At 41.3% G+C, this 18263-nt stretch overlaps 1 protein-coding gene across 11 annotated transcripts in view; it reads left to right on the top strand.

Moving 5' to 3' along the window:
- Window positions 1-18263, top strand: part of LOC135947332 (SH3 and multiple ankyrin repeat domains protein 3-like) — a 55709-nt gene that overhangs the window by 12072 nt on the left and 25374 nt on the right. For 8 of the 11 annotated variants that reach the window (XM_065496094.1, XM_065496100.1, XM_065496102.1 and 5 more), the window contains exon 2: window positions 12855-12914. The exons of 1 other annotated variant lie outside the window; for it this stretch is intronic. The gene's annotated coding sequence lies outside the window, so the exon portion shown is untranslated. Of the gene's footprint in view, window positions 1-12854; window positions 12915-17907; window positions 18060-18263 lie in introns of those variants that run through there. 2 more of the 11 variants (XM_065496091.1, XM_065496096.1) reach the window with 2 other exon arrangements.

Here is an 18263-nt window from a genome sequence, read left to right as displayed (position 1 = left end):
TATAAACACACATAAGCGAAACGGCCTCCGCCGGAGTTATCTAGCCGAATCATCTGCTAATGAGACTTTTCCACTTTGGTGCTCAAGATGAACTTGGTAGATGATGGATTCCGACCTAAATATTAATTTCGGTGGCCTCAGGAGCGAAGCAGCTCGTTCACTGCCTGATGGATGCGCGATGGAAATTCGTATAACTTCTGAAAGCAGCGCAAGTGCATGGGCGGCGAGACCAGCATTTCAAAGTGCTTGTCCCTCGTTCGTCTGCTAATTTTTAATCCGCGCCGGCCGAAATTTGCATAATGTAATGTGTCGCCCCATAAAATGTAATTGCCACTCGGCTTTTCGCTGCAGCAATAAAACACACACACACTCTCACTCAGAGTAGTTTATATACAATGTTCTCGCCTTGTTTCTTCCAGGTATGATTTTCTCGTGGCCTTTATCGATCGAGCGCTTAACGTGCGTTTTTGTCTTTCAATTTTATTTCCGAGAAGCCGCACGCTGCTCAAAATATTGCGATTTACACACTCCCACCTGATTATCAAAGGCGCAGGTGCTGCGTGTCCGATGCGGGTGGCCACAATCATGACCTTTCCTTCCGACCCTAAATAACAAAATAATTTTTCTACGCCTCAGGTGAAGGATGGGAATTGCTGCCTTCCATTTAACATAATATTTTTGTTAATCTCCCAAAATTCAACGAAAAAGTGGAATTCCTGGGTCGTGAGCAGACAGTAAATTAATTTCGTAGATCCCCCGCGTAACCATTTATTGTTTCCAAGTTTAAAACTGTCCATAAACAATATTCATCATTCTTTTTATTTCAATCTGGCATCCGAAGAATTGGTCCTTGTTTGAATATATTACAGTAGTAATCTATCTATTTATTTCTTGTTTAGAGCTTTTCATGATATTGTTCTAAAAATCCACAGTCTGTTTTAAACATCGAAGAGTGCACTATGGTCGAGCGTTTCGTAACTTGTACATGGGTATCTCGAAAAGGCTTAAAAACAAAACCAACTTTTGAAATATCTGGTCATTTTCTATTGTTTGTGAATGAGATAATGGGCAGGGACAAAACTCTTCGAAACAGCTTAGACACAGATAACGAACGGATTTAGCCGCAGACCAGAGAGCAGGGGCCCCTCGCTTACGTTTTGACAGATTATCGGGGCCGCTCCCACTGAGCTGCAGCTAAAGCACCACTCATCCGTTCGCTCTGGACCCTTTGTCCTCCGCATCCTGTGTGCGCGACGAGGAAACAATAATAACAATCACGCAGCTTTTCATCATTGCGGTCGCCTCGATTCGAGACCGGTTTAATTAATCGGCCGAAAACTTGGCTTTCCGCCGTCGAACCAATTCAATTGACATGCTGGAACTCATTCATAATGACGTCAATAATGACGAGCTATCATGTTTGGAAATTTATGGCTTGGGTACAAATAGACACATCATGCTTCGGAGAAATAATATAGTGGAAAATTTAACGATGGGAATTTTTTCTTCTGCGTCGAACCGTTTCGTATAATTTAAGACCGATTAAATCGGCCAACAAACTCATTTTCTCCGAAATTCATCGTTCTAAGAAGATTTTTAAGGTAGTGTTTCAAAAATGCTGTTTCATTTTGAACAAAAATAGACCAAACATCCTATCTTGTTGATAAATTTAAATACTTCTTAATGCTAGTTAATTATTAAAAACTTCTAATCGAGACAGTGAAAAAGAGGATGAAAATGTTGCTGCTGGATATCAATCATCGGCAGCATTTTTCTCGCCTAACGAGCACGTGGGTCGCGCGGCCAAAGCGCCCAGGGGGCCGCTGGCCATCTAAGGCGGCCAGGCGGCCTTGGTTCCCATAGTGCATGCGCTGCACTCTTCCGCACAAAACGCTTCAATTTCGACTGTCCGCGAATCAAAGTCGCGAGTCATACCTGCTCGTTTAAAATTAACAAGGACACAACTAAATTTAAATATGCGGTGGCAATGGTTAAAGTACTTCTTGACTTGATTGCATGGCAAAATGAATATTAACTTTTACCTTCAATATAAGATCAGTTCTAGAGTCAAATACTTCCAATTCTGCCAGGCACGGTTAAGTTTAAATTCAGGATATGAGGATGTGATTAAATTCAAAAATTTTCATTTAAAAATGGTATCAAAGAAAAACGATAGTTTTTCACTCAATGAACATGCGATTTAAAGAAAGTCTGTGCACTTTTTAAATTTGCTTCCTTGACGTTGGCCTGTTTGAGTAAAAAGCAACGGCATCCGAGCCATTTAAGAAGGTCCTTCTTGCATAACAAGCCATTGAAGCGCGACCATCGCTAATGCAAACAAATAACTTTTCGGCGCGCGCGGAACAAAAAGCTGCTTTTCTCGTGCGCGGCGGATGAATGAGTGCAGGAAGTCTCGGTCTTTCTCGGTCTTCAGCTGCTGAATAATGTGCACAAAGCTCTTGACTCGCGGTTTGTGCCAAGTGCGTGGGCTCACACGGTCGGCAATCAACAAGCGCGCAATTTACGATTTGCTGGCTTTTCTAGTATTCCGCGCTCTGAAATTGATGGCCATTAATTGGCCATCGAGAGCTATAGGCAAACTGCGGCTGCTCGTTTTCATATATTAAACAAACACGCTCATTAGTTATGTGTAGTTTATATGCCGGGTTTAATGGGCAGTTAATTGAATGTAAATAAAGTGGCTATTATCGTCGCGTCGACGCAAAAGGCAAAATCGGGTTTCGGACGATTTCTTCATTTGCATCTCCCGTCACCCTTGGGAAAATACATACTTCGAGAGTCCTTGAAGGAGGAAAAGTGGATTAGGAAACCCGGAGAGTTGCAAATCACGACGCACATACAATTTGTTTGAACCCGAGCTGCAAAGGGCGTGAAAAGCCGTAGAAAATAAGACAATGCGTGCGGGTCCGTCCAACGCAGCTATTAGTCGGCAGGCACTTGTTCCATACTTTTATCTCAATCAAACAAACATTATTTGTGTCGCAAAGACGCATATTCCAGCCTCTAAACAATCTTGCATCAATCACAGTAATCTGTCAAGAGAGTGTAACTCTATCTCCGCCGACCTGCATTCGACCACCGTGCGTGTGAATGTTGCAATAATTATTATTGTTGTTTTCCCCCTCAACAAACGTGTGAGAGCTCAAAGGTCGCAAAACAACAGTGGTTTTTAAACTCGATACTTCGAAACGCATTTGTTCAATCGTTAGGACGCTGAAATTTCCACTAATCAGGCATACGTGTGCTGATATCTGTCAAAACAAAGGAATATCACTTATGTAATTTAAATTTGGACCTAACTTTAACGGAGGAATAATTGAAAATCTTCGGCATTTCTCTTAAAGCGATTATCAAAGATCAAACGTCATCTTTATTGCTTTGCGAGTTCCGTTTCCTACGAGAAATTTCAATTCTTCGCGGATAAAAATGATGTATTCATGTTTGACAAGAACAAATTATAAGCTTCATTGAGGATCCAAAGTGAGTATATTGTGTTAGCTTCATCCTGTTGGTCAGAAGAAAAGACGATGTCGATTAGCAGCCACATCAGATTTCTTAACAAAATTGAAATTGTTTGCTGTGCCAAGAAACAAATGGCGAGTCGAGTAATTTCCCTTGAAATATCAAAGCATCAAGGGATTAAAATGGAAGCAATAACTTTTTATCTGAAATAATGTGTTCATGAATCGCCCTTGAGAGTGTTTAATCTGTAATTGCATGCAGCTTGATGAATGGCGTATTAAATGATTCAGAGAGTAGAAGAATTGATAAAGGCAGAGGAATCGTTATAATTTACTGCACTACATAAATCAGCTGAATGTGCACGCCGACGCACGCTTTATATGCGCGCGGCGATATTGTTATTATTATGCTCTCGATGTTGATAAAGCAGCGATACGGTTGACCTGCCGACTGTTGCACCGTGTGTTTTGGTTTGGCCGCTCGCGCGCGTGACCCTTTTGTTTACTGTTTTCGGGTGTGGCCCCTGGGAATTAGCCTAAGTGAGCAATCTGCAAAATTAGACGGTCGCAAATCACTTGACAAGTGCTGCCTTCCGCACGGAAAATAAATTCAAAGAGATGAAAACTTTTGGTTTTTCTTTTATGAACAGCTGAATTATAAAAAAATATTAATTTTCGTTCTTCGAGGAAAATCGCTTTGGGATTGTGAGGCGGTCGTGGCTGGAATAGAGTATTATGATTGTGAGTGCAAGCAGCGAGAATGCTGAGCCATTAATTCCAGACGTCACATTCTGTTTAAAGGGACACAGAGCGCGTTTAAATGACCAGATGGCCGAACTATAAGCTGCCGACGACAACGATTTACATAATTACCCCCGGCTCTAATCCACACTCTGCTGCTTGGGCAACTCGGCTGGCTGGCGTGGCATTCTTCTCGCTCACTTGACAGCCCAATAAACCGAGCTGCATCTCGACTCATTGTGTTTGAGTGAGATTCCAGCTGGTCACGTGACCTTCCACAAGCGTTTTAATTCAATGAAAGCACTGGAATTAACTAATTACGAATGATTGCAGCCGCATGACTGACTCCCTCAGATGGTTGGAATTGTAAAATTGAAAAAAACAGCGCATTTAAAATGTGGGTGTATTAATAGATTTTTATTTGGTTTAACCTTTTTCAGACCACGCTATATTTTGTTATATTTAACTCCCATAAACCGCAGAAAACGAGTTGTGTTTTTCCTACAAAGAAATCGATCGGCGTTCGAGTAACCTAGGCACCGATTTGAAAGCATCAGAGTAGCATATTTTTATTTCACCTGCGAGGTGGGTGTCTATTATTTGAAAAAGCGAGCCTGAAACCCGGCCAGAATTGCCAAGGTTGGCGCATTTCGTTTCAGATTAGCGGACCAGCGGCAAATCTAGCGGCAAAATCAGCAAAACCGCGCATGAGAGTGAAGCGCGGACTGTAAAAAACGAGAGAGGTGTCAAAGATACGAGAGCTGCACGTATATGAAACCGCAGCGGGAGCACGAATCCCGCGCGCGAAACCTGATCCTTCCAATTGCAGAGGGATCGGGCACACAGTCGCACAAAAAAAAAGCCAAAAAAGTCTTGGATGACAAAAGCTGCAGCACACGCCCTCCTCACGAGGAATGCATTTCGCTCGAAAAGCTTTTCCGTAATTAATTCCAGTGTGCAGACTGATATGACTTTCATCTTTTTCCTTTTTGCTCGTTGTCGCCGGCGGCAGTGTCACCGAGACACGTTCTCCCGTGTTGAGGGCAAAACGACCTCTGAAAGCGACGACCGAGGCAAAAAACTGAAATACGCCACCAAGGGAAGGGTTTACGCTCGCCAATCTCGTCTTTCTGATGAAAAAGTGATGAGTACAGCACACGCCTCCAGCATTTGAAACAGAAAAACAACCTTTAACGCACATTTTCCGCAGTTTTTTTTTGTAAGTTTTAAAATTTAAAATTTTGAGCTAGAAATAATGAGAGGATTTGGTTTATTTGCAGACATTTTAAAAATAAATAGCCGTATTAAATAGAATTAACTGTCTAAAAATTTTATAAAACTCGCGTTGCTAAAAGTGTGTAAATTTTCTGTACTGATTTAGAGAAAATTTAAGTAAAAGTTTCTTCTGTCTGACTCATGTACATACAGTCTACGAAGCCACATGAGCACAGTGCCAACCGTATTTTCCATACTAGCAGGCACGCAGAGTGTGCAATTCACATATTTTTTATCTGTAGTGGTTTATGTGCTGTGCACGGCACTTGTCTGGGAAGCCTTGCTTTGTGCCCACGCCCTGCACGCTGACCCGTGCTGCAGCGCTATATGCACACTCACAAAAGGGTCAGGGGTCTGATTGAACTCACGTGCGCCCAACTTGGCGCCGGATCGCCTTCGCCGCCATCGCAAATAATCGAACCAGACGACAATTTGCGATGAATATATTCTGAGCAACATCGCACCAGATCTTCTCGGTTTACTTAATGTATAAAATGAGGATGAAAACACATTTTTCTCGTGATAATCTGTTATGTGGCGCAAAGAGATTATGAAAAAATGTCAAGTTACTGCTAATCATTGGTGATAGGTCTATTTTGAAAAGATTAATCGTTGCATGACTCACAAACCGATAAAGTGATAAATGATGACTTTTCTTATGATTCATCGTCACTTTTCTTCACACTGATAACAGACCGGGAATTTAACCCCGATGAGAAAAGGATGTGAAATTGCACCAAGCTGTTCCTCGTTTGATAATGAGGAAAATTACGCAGGCGGAGCAGCCAAGCCGCAGATGTTGTGCGGCGAGAAGAGAAGGTGAAAGGTATAAAATGTTTTGATATCGCGATCCGACGAGTGTGTTTTGCATTATTGCCGATTGAATTTGCTTCTGCCTCCGCCGCCGGGAGTATCAGCAGCTTTCTCCACGGGCCAATGAGTTTCCATTCATGCGGCAGAATAAACAAATGTAATCACCGAAAAAAAGCAGATTCAAATCATTGTCCGGTTTTTACCAACCAAAGTTAGGGGACAATAAAATTGCAAAACGTGCTCTTGACAATAAATTGCGTTTTGACCCAAATCGAGAGGCAGTAAATTTCTTGCTTAATTCAGGTTTTTTCAACTACACACTATACGGCAAAGATAAAAAAGAACCGATGGTCCACTGTGATGCGGTTACGAAAGCTTTTGCTTTAATTATTTTATCTCCCTTTGACGCGGTGTGTTCCGCTCTAGAGCAGACGCGATTGATTTTCACTGCCAATAATCGGTGCAAAAAGCAGCTGGCTCGTGGTCTGTAAATTCAATCACGGCTTCTTGCTCCGACAGCAAGGCAAACAATCATGAAAGGACAAAAACCAATACTCCTATGGATGGGCTTAATGTCATCATTAGACATAATTTCAGACGAAATAGTTTGAATTCATAAATTGGGATTTTTGCTATGAAATAAATATGTGGGAATCAGTCATGATGATAAAACGAGTGACGTCATAATCTGCTTTAATATGAATTTCCTAATAAGAGCAGAACTAATTGCTAACGGAACGCAATTTGAGCTCGGCCAAGACATTTCTGTAATTTATCATTCGCAGATCAGTTAATTACACAAGCAAATATTTTTTTCAATTTCGTACACACTAATTCTCTCTTAATTGATTGTTTGCTGACCACAACGTGCCACGTTGTCCAAACAACTTTGCCACACGTCAATGCCAAAGTTCAGATCAATCGAATCGTAATTACACGGCTATTTCCATCGTGCGCCCAGAGAGTGATTAATTATTCGACGCCTATCCTTCTTTTTCATCACTTAATTCGGCACCCAAAGCTAACAGCTAGACGTCTCACGCAGATATTATCCGCAAGAAAAAGAACTTCCTTTTCCTCGCCAGTGACAATTTTACTATACTTAGTTTTAAATGGATCGAAGCATAAAAATTAGCGTATAATCTTTGAATATGTAATGTTTGTGTTTCTTGCAGTATTCGAAAACGTTGTGCATGAGAAAAATACCTATAACTATGAAACAATATGTGCTTTTTTGATTTTATTAAAATAAGTGATCTCGCTGTTCTGATAAGCAATTCTTACAAACGGTTAAAACTGATGCCTAACTCTAATTAGCCGCGCAGTGTATACAAACATGCTCCGCTTAATCAAAGTCACGCAATTAGCACGGAAAGCACAAACACGGAAAATTCCGCGTCGCGTCCCACACCTTGCGTGGGCGTATTATTTTTCACTGCTTTATTTTTCATGCAAATTGCGTCTTTCCCCGGTGGCATCACGATTGGCTGGACTCGTTCCACCCGACACGTGATTTATTTCGAATCGAGTGCGTTGCAGGGGAAAATGACCTTTGCATCGGAGCTGCAGTCTGTGCTGGCGCCTGACCAACAAAACCGCGCGATTTCCATCTTCTCTTTTTATTCAGTTCGTTTTTGCCACTGCTCGTAAATCATGTGATTTTCTGCGCGTTGTTGAAATTTATTGCGGCCTTTCGGTGACGTCGCTACTGCGACGTTTAGCATAATTAGGCAACGTTCAAATATGTCAAGGAAGGAAAAGATAAAACAGTGAAAAGTTAGGCAACAACCGCCGACGCACTGTGTTCTTGAAATATTTAAAACAACCTTATCAGCGAATGGTCGTGGATTGAGGGTAAACAATTGACAATGAGTCGAGAGTTGCAATTTGAATCAAACAAAATATATGTATTTTCTCGGAACGAAAATTAGCTGGTCGAGTTTACTTAAGAAATATCCATTTTGTCGCGTCTTCCAGTTAACGAAATATTGTTCTCCAAACGACGGGTTTGTTTAGGTTGAAGAGCTCGTTTTGAAACCCACATATATAGTGTTTACGATTAGTAAAGCATTTAGACGCACAAGTTGTTTACACCGAATCTGAAAAAAAAATGTTTATTGATTAACATGCTTGTGTCGTAAAACCAGATATGACAGGTAGAAAACGTGTCACTCAAAGGAGACTCGTGTGTTTAACTTGTAAAAATTAGAAAATTTCAATCACTTCAATTTTATAGGAAACAATTCGAAATTTTGATATATTTTTAATGTGAAAAACAGATAGTTGAATTCAAGATTGCGTTGAATTTTAAATTTAAATAAAAATATGTTTCATAATTTTTACGACTGATCTACTTTTTTTGCGATGAATATTTTTTATTTTACAGTTAGACACGCGTGTTGTGTGGGCATTTATCGCGCGTCAGTTTGTGCGAGTGCAGGAGTTTGTTGCACCCGAAGCAGAGGCGAATACAAAATTGAAAAATGCCCTGTGCATAAATTTGTGTGTTCGGTAGGTCCGCGGGCGGAATGCCGTCTTTGAAAGAGAGTTGCTTGCTCATTACGCTGCTCGCGGAGAGAGAAAGAATGAAAATTGCTTTTTATCGCTCGGCGGAAAAACGATTAGCGATTTTCGACGAGACGTGTGCACGTGTGTCTGTGCTGCTTGGAGACGTCGCTTTGTTTTCCACTTTTTCGCCAAGAGAAAATGTCTAATTTCGGTTAATTGGGCGCAAAGCGCGGTAAAAGCGGCAGTCACGATGCCGCACTATTAATTTGCAACCTTTTTTCCGCGCGCAAATATTTACAGCCAATAAAAACTGGAGCTGCGGCGTCAAATTGGATGTAGAAAAGCAGCCGAGCGTGACGACGGACCAAATTCAAAGGCAAAGGTGAATTTTTCAAAGCTGCTTCACATAAAAAAACGCAACTCATAAGTCAGAGCAGCACAGATTTTATTTGCACGAGTCGACAGACTCAATCCACCTGATTTTTTTATGGAAATTTTTGCAGCACCTTGCAATTCCGAATTAAACATGCTAGCGGGAGGCCTCATGTGTTTATTAACTTTCCAATAGCCACTTTTCAAATTCATAATTTGAAACCGCTATAAGTTAAGTTTTTTAATGTTTAAAAGCATTTTGATTTTACCAAATAAACTTGATTTTATATCAGAATTAGTAAAAATTTACTGTGACTTTGAAGAACGCAACGAAAAGTGAGAAAACAAAATAAAATTTTTAAACATTCCAATTAACATTCCTGGCAGAGTTCACTGTGGAATGGAATTTTTGTTTCGATTTCTCAACCCTGGATGTGAATATTCCAAAGCTCACGGTGACTGCATGAGCTCCGTTAATTTGCAATCGATCACGGAATGCGCGTGGATGACGCAACGGACCGGCTGAAAACTGGAAGTGCAGCATAATTTGAGTTAACAGCTGGCCATAACTGTTCCAAACTCGTAATTCCGCCGCCGCCGCGTTCACCGAGCGCATCCTGCAAATCTCGTTTGGCCGTTACTCTCGGCACAAAATTCAAAGACACGAAATTTAACTCGACATGCGCTGGCCGGCGGCGATTTCGGACGAAAGTGAGAGGCCGAATGTGCAAACCTATACCGCCGGGGTCAGCACTCGATTGTTAATTGAAACTCCTCTATGCTCGCTCGAAAGTTGGCTGCTGCTGCATTTCATACTTTAGTGCGCTTTGTTCGCCGTCAGCTCCGCGGGGCGAATCGCTCGCATTCCGAAACCAGGAAGCGGCGCTAAAGACGATTCTTACCGGTCAATCGGTACTTTCCTTGCGAATAATGCGAGTCGAAAAACAGGCATCCAATTGAGTTTGAATCAATTCGTTCCAAAGCTAATTATTTCCAATGGCACAGCACCGGTGGCAAATTCAACTGGATGACTGAAATTTCTGTTTAGAAAACCAATTGGAAGGATCAGAACAAGAAGAATTTTCTATTGAACGTGACCAAATTCCGCCAAAATGGGCAAATAAGCATTTTAAGTCTAGAGCGGATTATGAATAAGGCCAAGCTGACAGTTAGTATCTCCGTGTTTTCAGTGAGGTTGATGTTATAAAATAATTATCAATGGCAAGCTAGGCGGATGTGTTTCAGTATGGCTTTAAAAGCCTTCAAAATTTGTTCATAGGAAGCTGGTCAATTGAAAAATTCTTTCAAAAATACTTATTCTGGACCCTTGTGGAATTTACTCATCGAGCTGATCATAGAAATAGATTTCTAGAATAGTTATGCATCAAATTAAGTACAAATCTCGCCGGAACAGACGAGTTTTTGGCTGAATAATGAGCAGGAGTAAAAATTACGAAAAATTGGACCACCGCCAAGGGAACTTAAATTCGCTGGCCAAAAATGTCAGAATGAGACCAAATTTATAATGAAATCCCAAGTAAAATAGTACGAGAAACTATATCGGATTGCCACTTTCCAGCTGGAAATAACCCGGAAATTAAAATTTTGCACTTCTAGCATAATTTTAATCTATTCTGATCGCAAATGAGGTTAATTCACGAATCGCAAAGATTTATCTTTTAATTTTTCATTTTCTTTTGCTCTGTTGAATTTTCACCTCTTTCAATTTAGAAACATACTGTGTTTCCTATTTTGTAGGGTATAAACATTTTTTTCTACATTTACATCTAACTATTTTCTAATAAAATTCTTCCATGATTTGGAGCGTGTCGAAAAGGGTCCTAATCGAGGGTAACAGAAGCAATTAGCGAACGCAAAAGATGGAGTTCGTGACGTTTCTCTCACTCGCGCACTCTCTCCCTCGTTATTCCCGACCGACGTGTTTGTTTGTTTCGTCAAAACGACTTAATAAAAATAATTTATGCGAGCGAGCGCGATTTTCATCTGAAAATCAGCAGGCACAATGATATTAAACAGAAGAAATAAAGATGTCCGCGCTGTGTGTTGGCGAGAAAGGCGCGCTCTTCATTTTTCACTCTCACGCTCGCCAAATCAGATTGAAATCGCGATTCGATCCGATAAACGCCTCCCTGTCAAACGACAGTGTTAACAGATCTTTTCTTTTGCCAGGTCATTTCTATTTACCAGAAGGAGGCGCCCTTTATCACATGCTTTTGATTTTTTATTATATTATATGATGTGTGATATTTTGACTGATTGTTAGAATAAATAATATACATCATAGAGGAAAAATATCTGACCAAATTGTCATTTACATTAACTTAAAGGACGCCGCTGAAAAGGGTTAATTTGTTTAGTAAATTCATAATTTCAAATATTTCCACAAATGATACTTTGAATTATTTATATTACTTTAAATTTGATATGTTATCTTATGAGATCAGATTTTAAAATTTTGAGAGCATTTATAAATTTTGCAGGCTGTAAAAGTATGCCTCTTAACAGCCTCTTAAAAAATAGAAATGTCGAAATGAACTCAAATCTGGCATTTAAAATTTCTTTAAACATTTGAGAACAATGGTTTTCAAATAACTTGTGTATAGCCTTAACATTTTAGCCTTTTTTACTTCATAATTATTGATAGCCAAATATAGTCGATGGCCAAGTTATCGAGGTGCCTCAATGTAGTCATTAGAACGAAACCAAGCTTGGTTATTTCTATTTCGGTCTGCGGCACGTAGTACATTGACGCTGACGGCGCGGTCAACGAAATCCATTTTCCGAATTTTTTACTGCGCGCGGTGATCATTAACTCGGTCGGGAGCTGCCTGTGCCTGCACCAGCGAGCCATCGATTTAATTTCGGCAGTTGATGACCTTTTTCAATTTTCCTGGCAGCGGTTTTTCTTCCACCACTCTCTCGATCGCCGTGTAGAAAAGATTTTATTTATTTAATTTATCGCAAGTCGTGCATTTCCTTTCATCTCGGCTGTGCGCGTGAACGTGTGAAATTCATCTCTCAGCACATCTAGGATCGAATGGCCGCAAATAAAACGGCACAATTTCGTCGAATTAACAGCTTTTTTCGCTCTTTTGCTGCGAGAATAACTGGTCGGTGTTGCTCGTTTTTGTTACGGATTACCGGATCAGAAAAGTCAGTCCATTTTAAAATTGAGACGAGGAAGTGGCTATGCATCGGCGCAAAATTCAGCAGCTGCTGCTGGCCCATTGTTTCCGCCACGACCTTGAGATTTCAATCTCGATCGCTATTTGCATCTCCAACCCACGACTGAAGTGACATTGAATGACAATTATTGCCCCAAAAAGGCTGCACGCCTCGCAGACTGAATTTACTGTCACTAAAAACAAATAAATTTGATCGCGAAGTGGAGGTACTATAGAATTAAAAAAGTCACCATTTCAGTAAAGCTTTACTCAAAATCTAGCAAAACAGAGCGGAAAGACATTTTAAACTCTTTGATAAATTGTTATTATTAATTTTAAATACCCTAATGTATGGACGTAATTAAGGAAATTTGGGTTTGATGAACGAACTATCATGCTTTTAGAATGTAGAAGAGACCGCACACATTAATTTTTGACTGTCCGTAAATCAGCTTAATTAATCGCATCCGTGTTTCAGGCAGGCAGGCAGAATTCGGAGCGCGTGCTTCTGCAGCAGATAAGGATTAACGCAGTTTAAGTGAGTACAAACACTGACTCTGGGATCTGCACTAAGCAGAGAAATTTATGATAGCGAGTTTTAATCAGTTTGTGTGAGCGCACAAATGGTTGCGTAATTTTACGCTCGTAAAAACCACTCTCATTATTCAACGCATATACAAAACTGAATTTTTATAGTGTACAGTTTTTTGGATGTGAAATTTTACTGCTCTCATCTACTGCTCAAATGTTGTATTTTGAAAACTAAATCTCGTGTGCGGTCCAAATCGTTAAATTTACAACCGCCGAATAATAAATTATTTCATGTAAGCAAGGGAATCGTGACTGGCAAGGAGGCGGTGACCCGACGCAACCAAAACTTAGCGAGAGAGAAAAGTCACGTGTCCGTTTTTCGGTGCAAGGCTGACTATGTTTGCTCTTGATCGTAATTACTGTCGCAGCATGCAGCAATTTATGCGAGCGCGTGAGTGTTTCGTTTTCTAATAAGGAAACGCACACGCAGAAGAAGAGAGAGGGAAGGAAATTATTTCGTGTTCAAAGCATAAACGCGCGTACATCGAAGGACACACGGTACAAATAATTACACACTTTATTGTTTGCTCTCCAGTGAGATTGTAGTAAATTGAATGTAAGGCATGCACAAATATATATTGAGAGATAATAGAAATAATGGTTAGCGAAGAAAATTATTGTAAATGCATAGTAATACAATTTGAACGAAATAATTTACAGAGGTGCTGACAATTAGTCTGAGAAGCAGAGACGCTCGATAATATTAACTTCATTTATGATATACTACGTAGTTAAACAAATCTTTCGACCAATCAGTGACAGGCATAGTGAAGAAAAACAGAAACTGAGTGCCCGCATGTTCGCTAATTAATCGAGCACTCATCTGGGCGGCGTTTGACGGAAGAAGAAATTGATTCGAATCAGGATTTGCAGCGTATTTAGCGGCGCAGGAGTGCAGGCAGAACCAAGTAATGACTCGAGGCGTTTACCGCTATACTCTCAGCGCATCTCTGGATGCTGTGTAGAGGGAGTTGGCTTCGCCGCCCGCCGCCGCCGCTGCTTTGTGGTCCAGCGGCGAGGTGAAGGCCCCCAGACAGGTCTTTGACATTGCATTGTTGTCCTAGCACCTAGAGCCCAGCCAACTTGCATTCCTCACGACTCGCGCTGGCCAACAAAGAAGCACTTTTTCAACCGCCCTTTTGGTCTCAACTCTCGGCCTTGCCTCACTCGATTTGCATTGTTTGCCTCTGGCTCTCGACAGGATGAAAATATTTACACCAAAATTTTGGAAGATTTTTTTTTACCAATTTTTCAAAATTTCAAATTTTTAACAAGCAAAGTGACTGTGCTAGTGTGACAGTGGCGCCTCTGTTGACCAGTAAAGCGCTCCGCTAGAGGCGCCACTGTCGCAACCGCAAGAACAATTCCAGTCGATTTCTACGGATTCCAAGGTGCTTTTTCAAAACAGAACAGTATTTTGCGTATTTTTTCCCGAATAGATTTTGGATTTTCAATTTTCATCTTTTTGGGTCGGGACTAATTGTAAGAAGATGATGGCTTTTTGGTCCGCACCCTTTTGCAGTTTAGAGGGTACCTGCCAAAAAGTATTTGGTCAGGTCAAAATCTTCCTTAAAAAATATAATAACGTGCATATTTGTTTTACATCATGTTAGTTGCAGAGAACATTACTGTTTTGAAAAATAAAAATGTTTAAGTTGAGTGCTCCTTTTGACCTTCCCTCGGAGAAAGACCCCAAAATGCACTTCTCATCTCATTCGAGATCTGTGTTGCTGGAGCAAACCACATCATATTTGCACAGCCAACGTCCACATGAATAATGCATGAGGGCAGCAAGCACTCTGGCATTTCCATCAACGTGCAAATTTATAATTTCTTTCAAATGCTTATAATTTTTTTTAAATGAAATAAGATATGAGCTTGATTTTTTTAATAAACAATATAGTAAAAAAAAACTACATATTGGGTGTTTGAAAAATGTATTCAATCAGCTTTAAAAATGGATTGTTGTGGGCCTGTAAATTTGTTGATGCAGATAGAGCGAGTTATGCAGTATTTAACATTCTTAACTTTTTCTCATTGAGTTTGCTCATCCTTCATAATAAATGAGCTAGGAGGAAATGCAAGTTGGCGTGACTCTTAGCGAAATCGGATGAGTTTATCAGTTAATTAGATTATTCAAAATCGATGCCTGATTATTGAAAGGAGACGAAAGAAAAGCCGAATCGAAAAGCGGGTCGGTGACCGCCGCGCGCCGCGAGAGTCCTAGCCATTATAAAAGTGTTTTCTGTTCGCTCTCTAGGCTCGGGAGCACTCTTGATTTCAGTCCGCGGCTCCGGGCGATTTTCTTTCTTTCTCTGCTTGCTTTATTGCCCCGGCCGTTTGTACCGTTTTGCGCCAATAATCGCCATTGTTTCCTCTCGCGCGCGCCGTACGTGATTTAATAGGCGCAGGAATGCGTGTGTGCACAAAGGGGAGCAATTTTTCCTTATTGCCCAGCGATCGTTTTATTGGCGGCGAATCGTCAAATTCGACGCTTTTGCCGCAATCGCTCAAGATTATCGGCGCAGAGCAATAAACTCTAGATTACGGTTAACTTAGATTTTATGAATTTTAGTTCGTCACGTTTCTCATAATAGCCTAAAATATAAGGTTTTTAAAGGAAATATATTTTTGATAGAAGATAATTTTGCGTATTACTAATGGCCACAATCAACAAACCATTACTTTTAAGTACGCAAATTTCAATTTTTAGCTTGCTGTGCTTAGGAAAATGAAAGAATGGAGTTTCCCTCCAGTAATTGCCTGATTTTGCATTCAGTTTTGATTTTTTGAAAAGCTTGTTATGATGTACAAACCCTAAATCAAAAAACTCGTTGATTAAAATTTATTTTGTTTCACACCTCCCAGATCTAATGAACATAACAATGGAATGCCTTTTACTGCGAAGCAATCACTAGAAACGCCAATTTCTCTTTTTCCAGACAAAGAAAATTGTTGATCTTGTTGCGCTTCTCAAAACCAACAGATTTCTCGTTTGTGGTGTGCAGCGTCAGCACAATGATCGATCAGGTCGATCGGGGCGGCACGACTCAATAAAGCGCAAAACACGCGTAGCGAAATTATCAATAAATTAGAATCTGCACGAATAATTGGAATCGCACGCGAATTGTATGTTTACTCCTCCCGCGGTCTTGAGGCAAACGTATATAAACGTTGCTGTTATCGCGCGCGGCGAAGGCAGGAGATGCGAGTGACCTTTTGTCTCCGACGAGGCTCGTGTGCTGCGGGGCGTCGACTCTCGCCTGCGTTGTCCTTATAAGCTCAAGTATCAAGTGCATGCATGTTTGCGTTGTGTAATCAAACGACTTTTCACTCGCGCACAAATCAAGTGACTCTTTTTTTCCATCCTTTCTTTTCCCGCGGCGACGACTACTTGCTATTGTATGAATATGCGCGTGCCTTCAGCGTGGCGAAATTGGATTTTCTCGCACTAGAATTGAACGATCTGCTGGTATTACAACGAGGCGCAGGCAAGAGAAATAAATTCATATTCATGGCCAGTCAGTTCCATCTACATTTCGTTCAGGCTGCGCATAGGGGGTGGTAATATGGCGGCTGATATTGTTGTAAAAAATCGAAATTGTTGATAACATTTCATTGATTTTGATTGCAATGGTTAAAACGTACTGTGCAATTAAGTTTAAATTGTTTTGAAAAACACACAGCCTTTTTAACGGCTTTTAACTGACTTTGTCTGAGGCCGCAAAAAAATTATTTTGCACTGATCTATTGGCTTATTATTTTCCTAAATCAATTTGCTTATTTTATTTTTTTATTTTGCTGCCACGAATATGAAATTTCAGCTAATGATAATGCGGCGTGCAGAAGCCAGAGGACAAATCGATGGGAAGAAGTGGCTCTTTGCGCCCCCTGCGTGTGTCTGTCTGCGATGTGCCAAAGTGCGAAAGTGCAGGCAACCCTTCTTTTTATTGCTGACACGGCCGCATTAAAGTTGCACGGCTACCATTTGATAGGGGTTGGAGACCGCAAAGGGGTGCATTGCACTGCACCCTCGTCGATTTTTCCACTCTCCCCCGCGTGGCTGATTTATTTATTTATTTACCTTGCTCATTTGAATGCAAAACTCCGCTAACTTAATATGCTCCTCCGTGCGGAAGCGATCCGCTGAGGTGGATAAGAGCGGGCTTTATTAATTTTGGAGCCAGCATAATGAGGGTGTGAGCCGTTTTTCGGCGCAAAACTACGCCAAGCGGAATATCGAATTGGCAGCATCCCTTTGTCGCCGACCCTTAGCACTCTCTTTTAACTATGCAGGATAAGGTGGGAATTCTATTCCGTTCAGTCACCAATTCTGAGTGAAAGTGGTTAGTTATTTCATCAAGATTACAAAAATATAATTGAAAGATAAAGAAATAGATTGGTGGTTTTGTTATGCTAATTATTGAGTGTTTGTTTTACTGTCCAATTTGATTGAGAAAAATTAATGACAGAATAATGCGCAATGTCTAAAAAGATATATTTATTAAAGAAAAATATCTGCAGACAAAATGAGCCAAAATAAGCCACGTGTTGTTGTGTTAAAATGTTAAATTGGATTTTCCCGTAAGAATTGAATGATCTGCTGGTATTTCAATTGTTTGTGTTTATGAAAAGAAAAACGCTGTTTTGACTGCTATTGAACTACTCAAACAGTGAGATAAATTATGAGATGCACTGAATAAAAACCAGAGTGTTCCTCAAGTAAAATCGATGTCAGTCGGTCTGTTGTAGTGCAAAATAAAATCGCCGTGCAGCGTCGTATCAGATGCAGCGGGGCGCACAGAATTGCAGACGGCCGGCCGGCTGACTGTCTTTCGAATGTGCACGTCGGGCGGGCGGCGTGCTTGCAGTTTGCAACTGGGGGCGGCGGCGGCGGAGGGGCGGCCGAGGGGTGCGAGCAGGCGCCGAGCAAGGGTGGGTCGGCGGCGCGATCAATACAGCATCCAGTCGTGTAGCTCTCTCTGCTGCTCAGACATCTTGCCGCGTCTCCTGCACCGAGTCCCAGGGTCGATTGCCACTCGCCAGGTCGCACCCTTTCTCGCACGCCCTGCACCCTCACCAGCCACGCCAGGTCAGTGCAGCTAACGAACCCGAAACCGCCCCTCTCGCCACCGTTCCGGGGCCTACTAGGCGCCGCTCCTCGTCCGAATTAAAAGCCGCCCGAATTTTCTACACATTCCCTCAGGACCAGTCGCCCTGAGTTCTTTTTTCATCCAGAGTTTGAGATGGAAAGCACGGCCGGGACGGGCAAAATCTGTGCAGGACGCCCGCGCGT

The sequence above is a fragment of the Cloeon dipterum genome, chromosome X (genome assembly GCF_949628265.1).
Source record: "Cloeon dipterum chromosome X, ieCloDipt1.1, whole genome shotgun sequence".
NCBI lineage: Eukaryota > Metazoa > Arthropoda > Insecta > Ephemeroptera > Baetidae > Cloeon > Cloeon dipterum.
The sequence above is the reverse complement of the archived record's forward strand: the minus strand, read 5'-3'. Positions and strand labels throughout refer to the sequence as shown.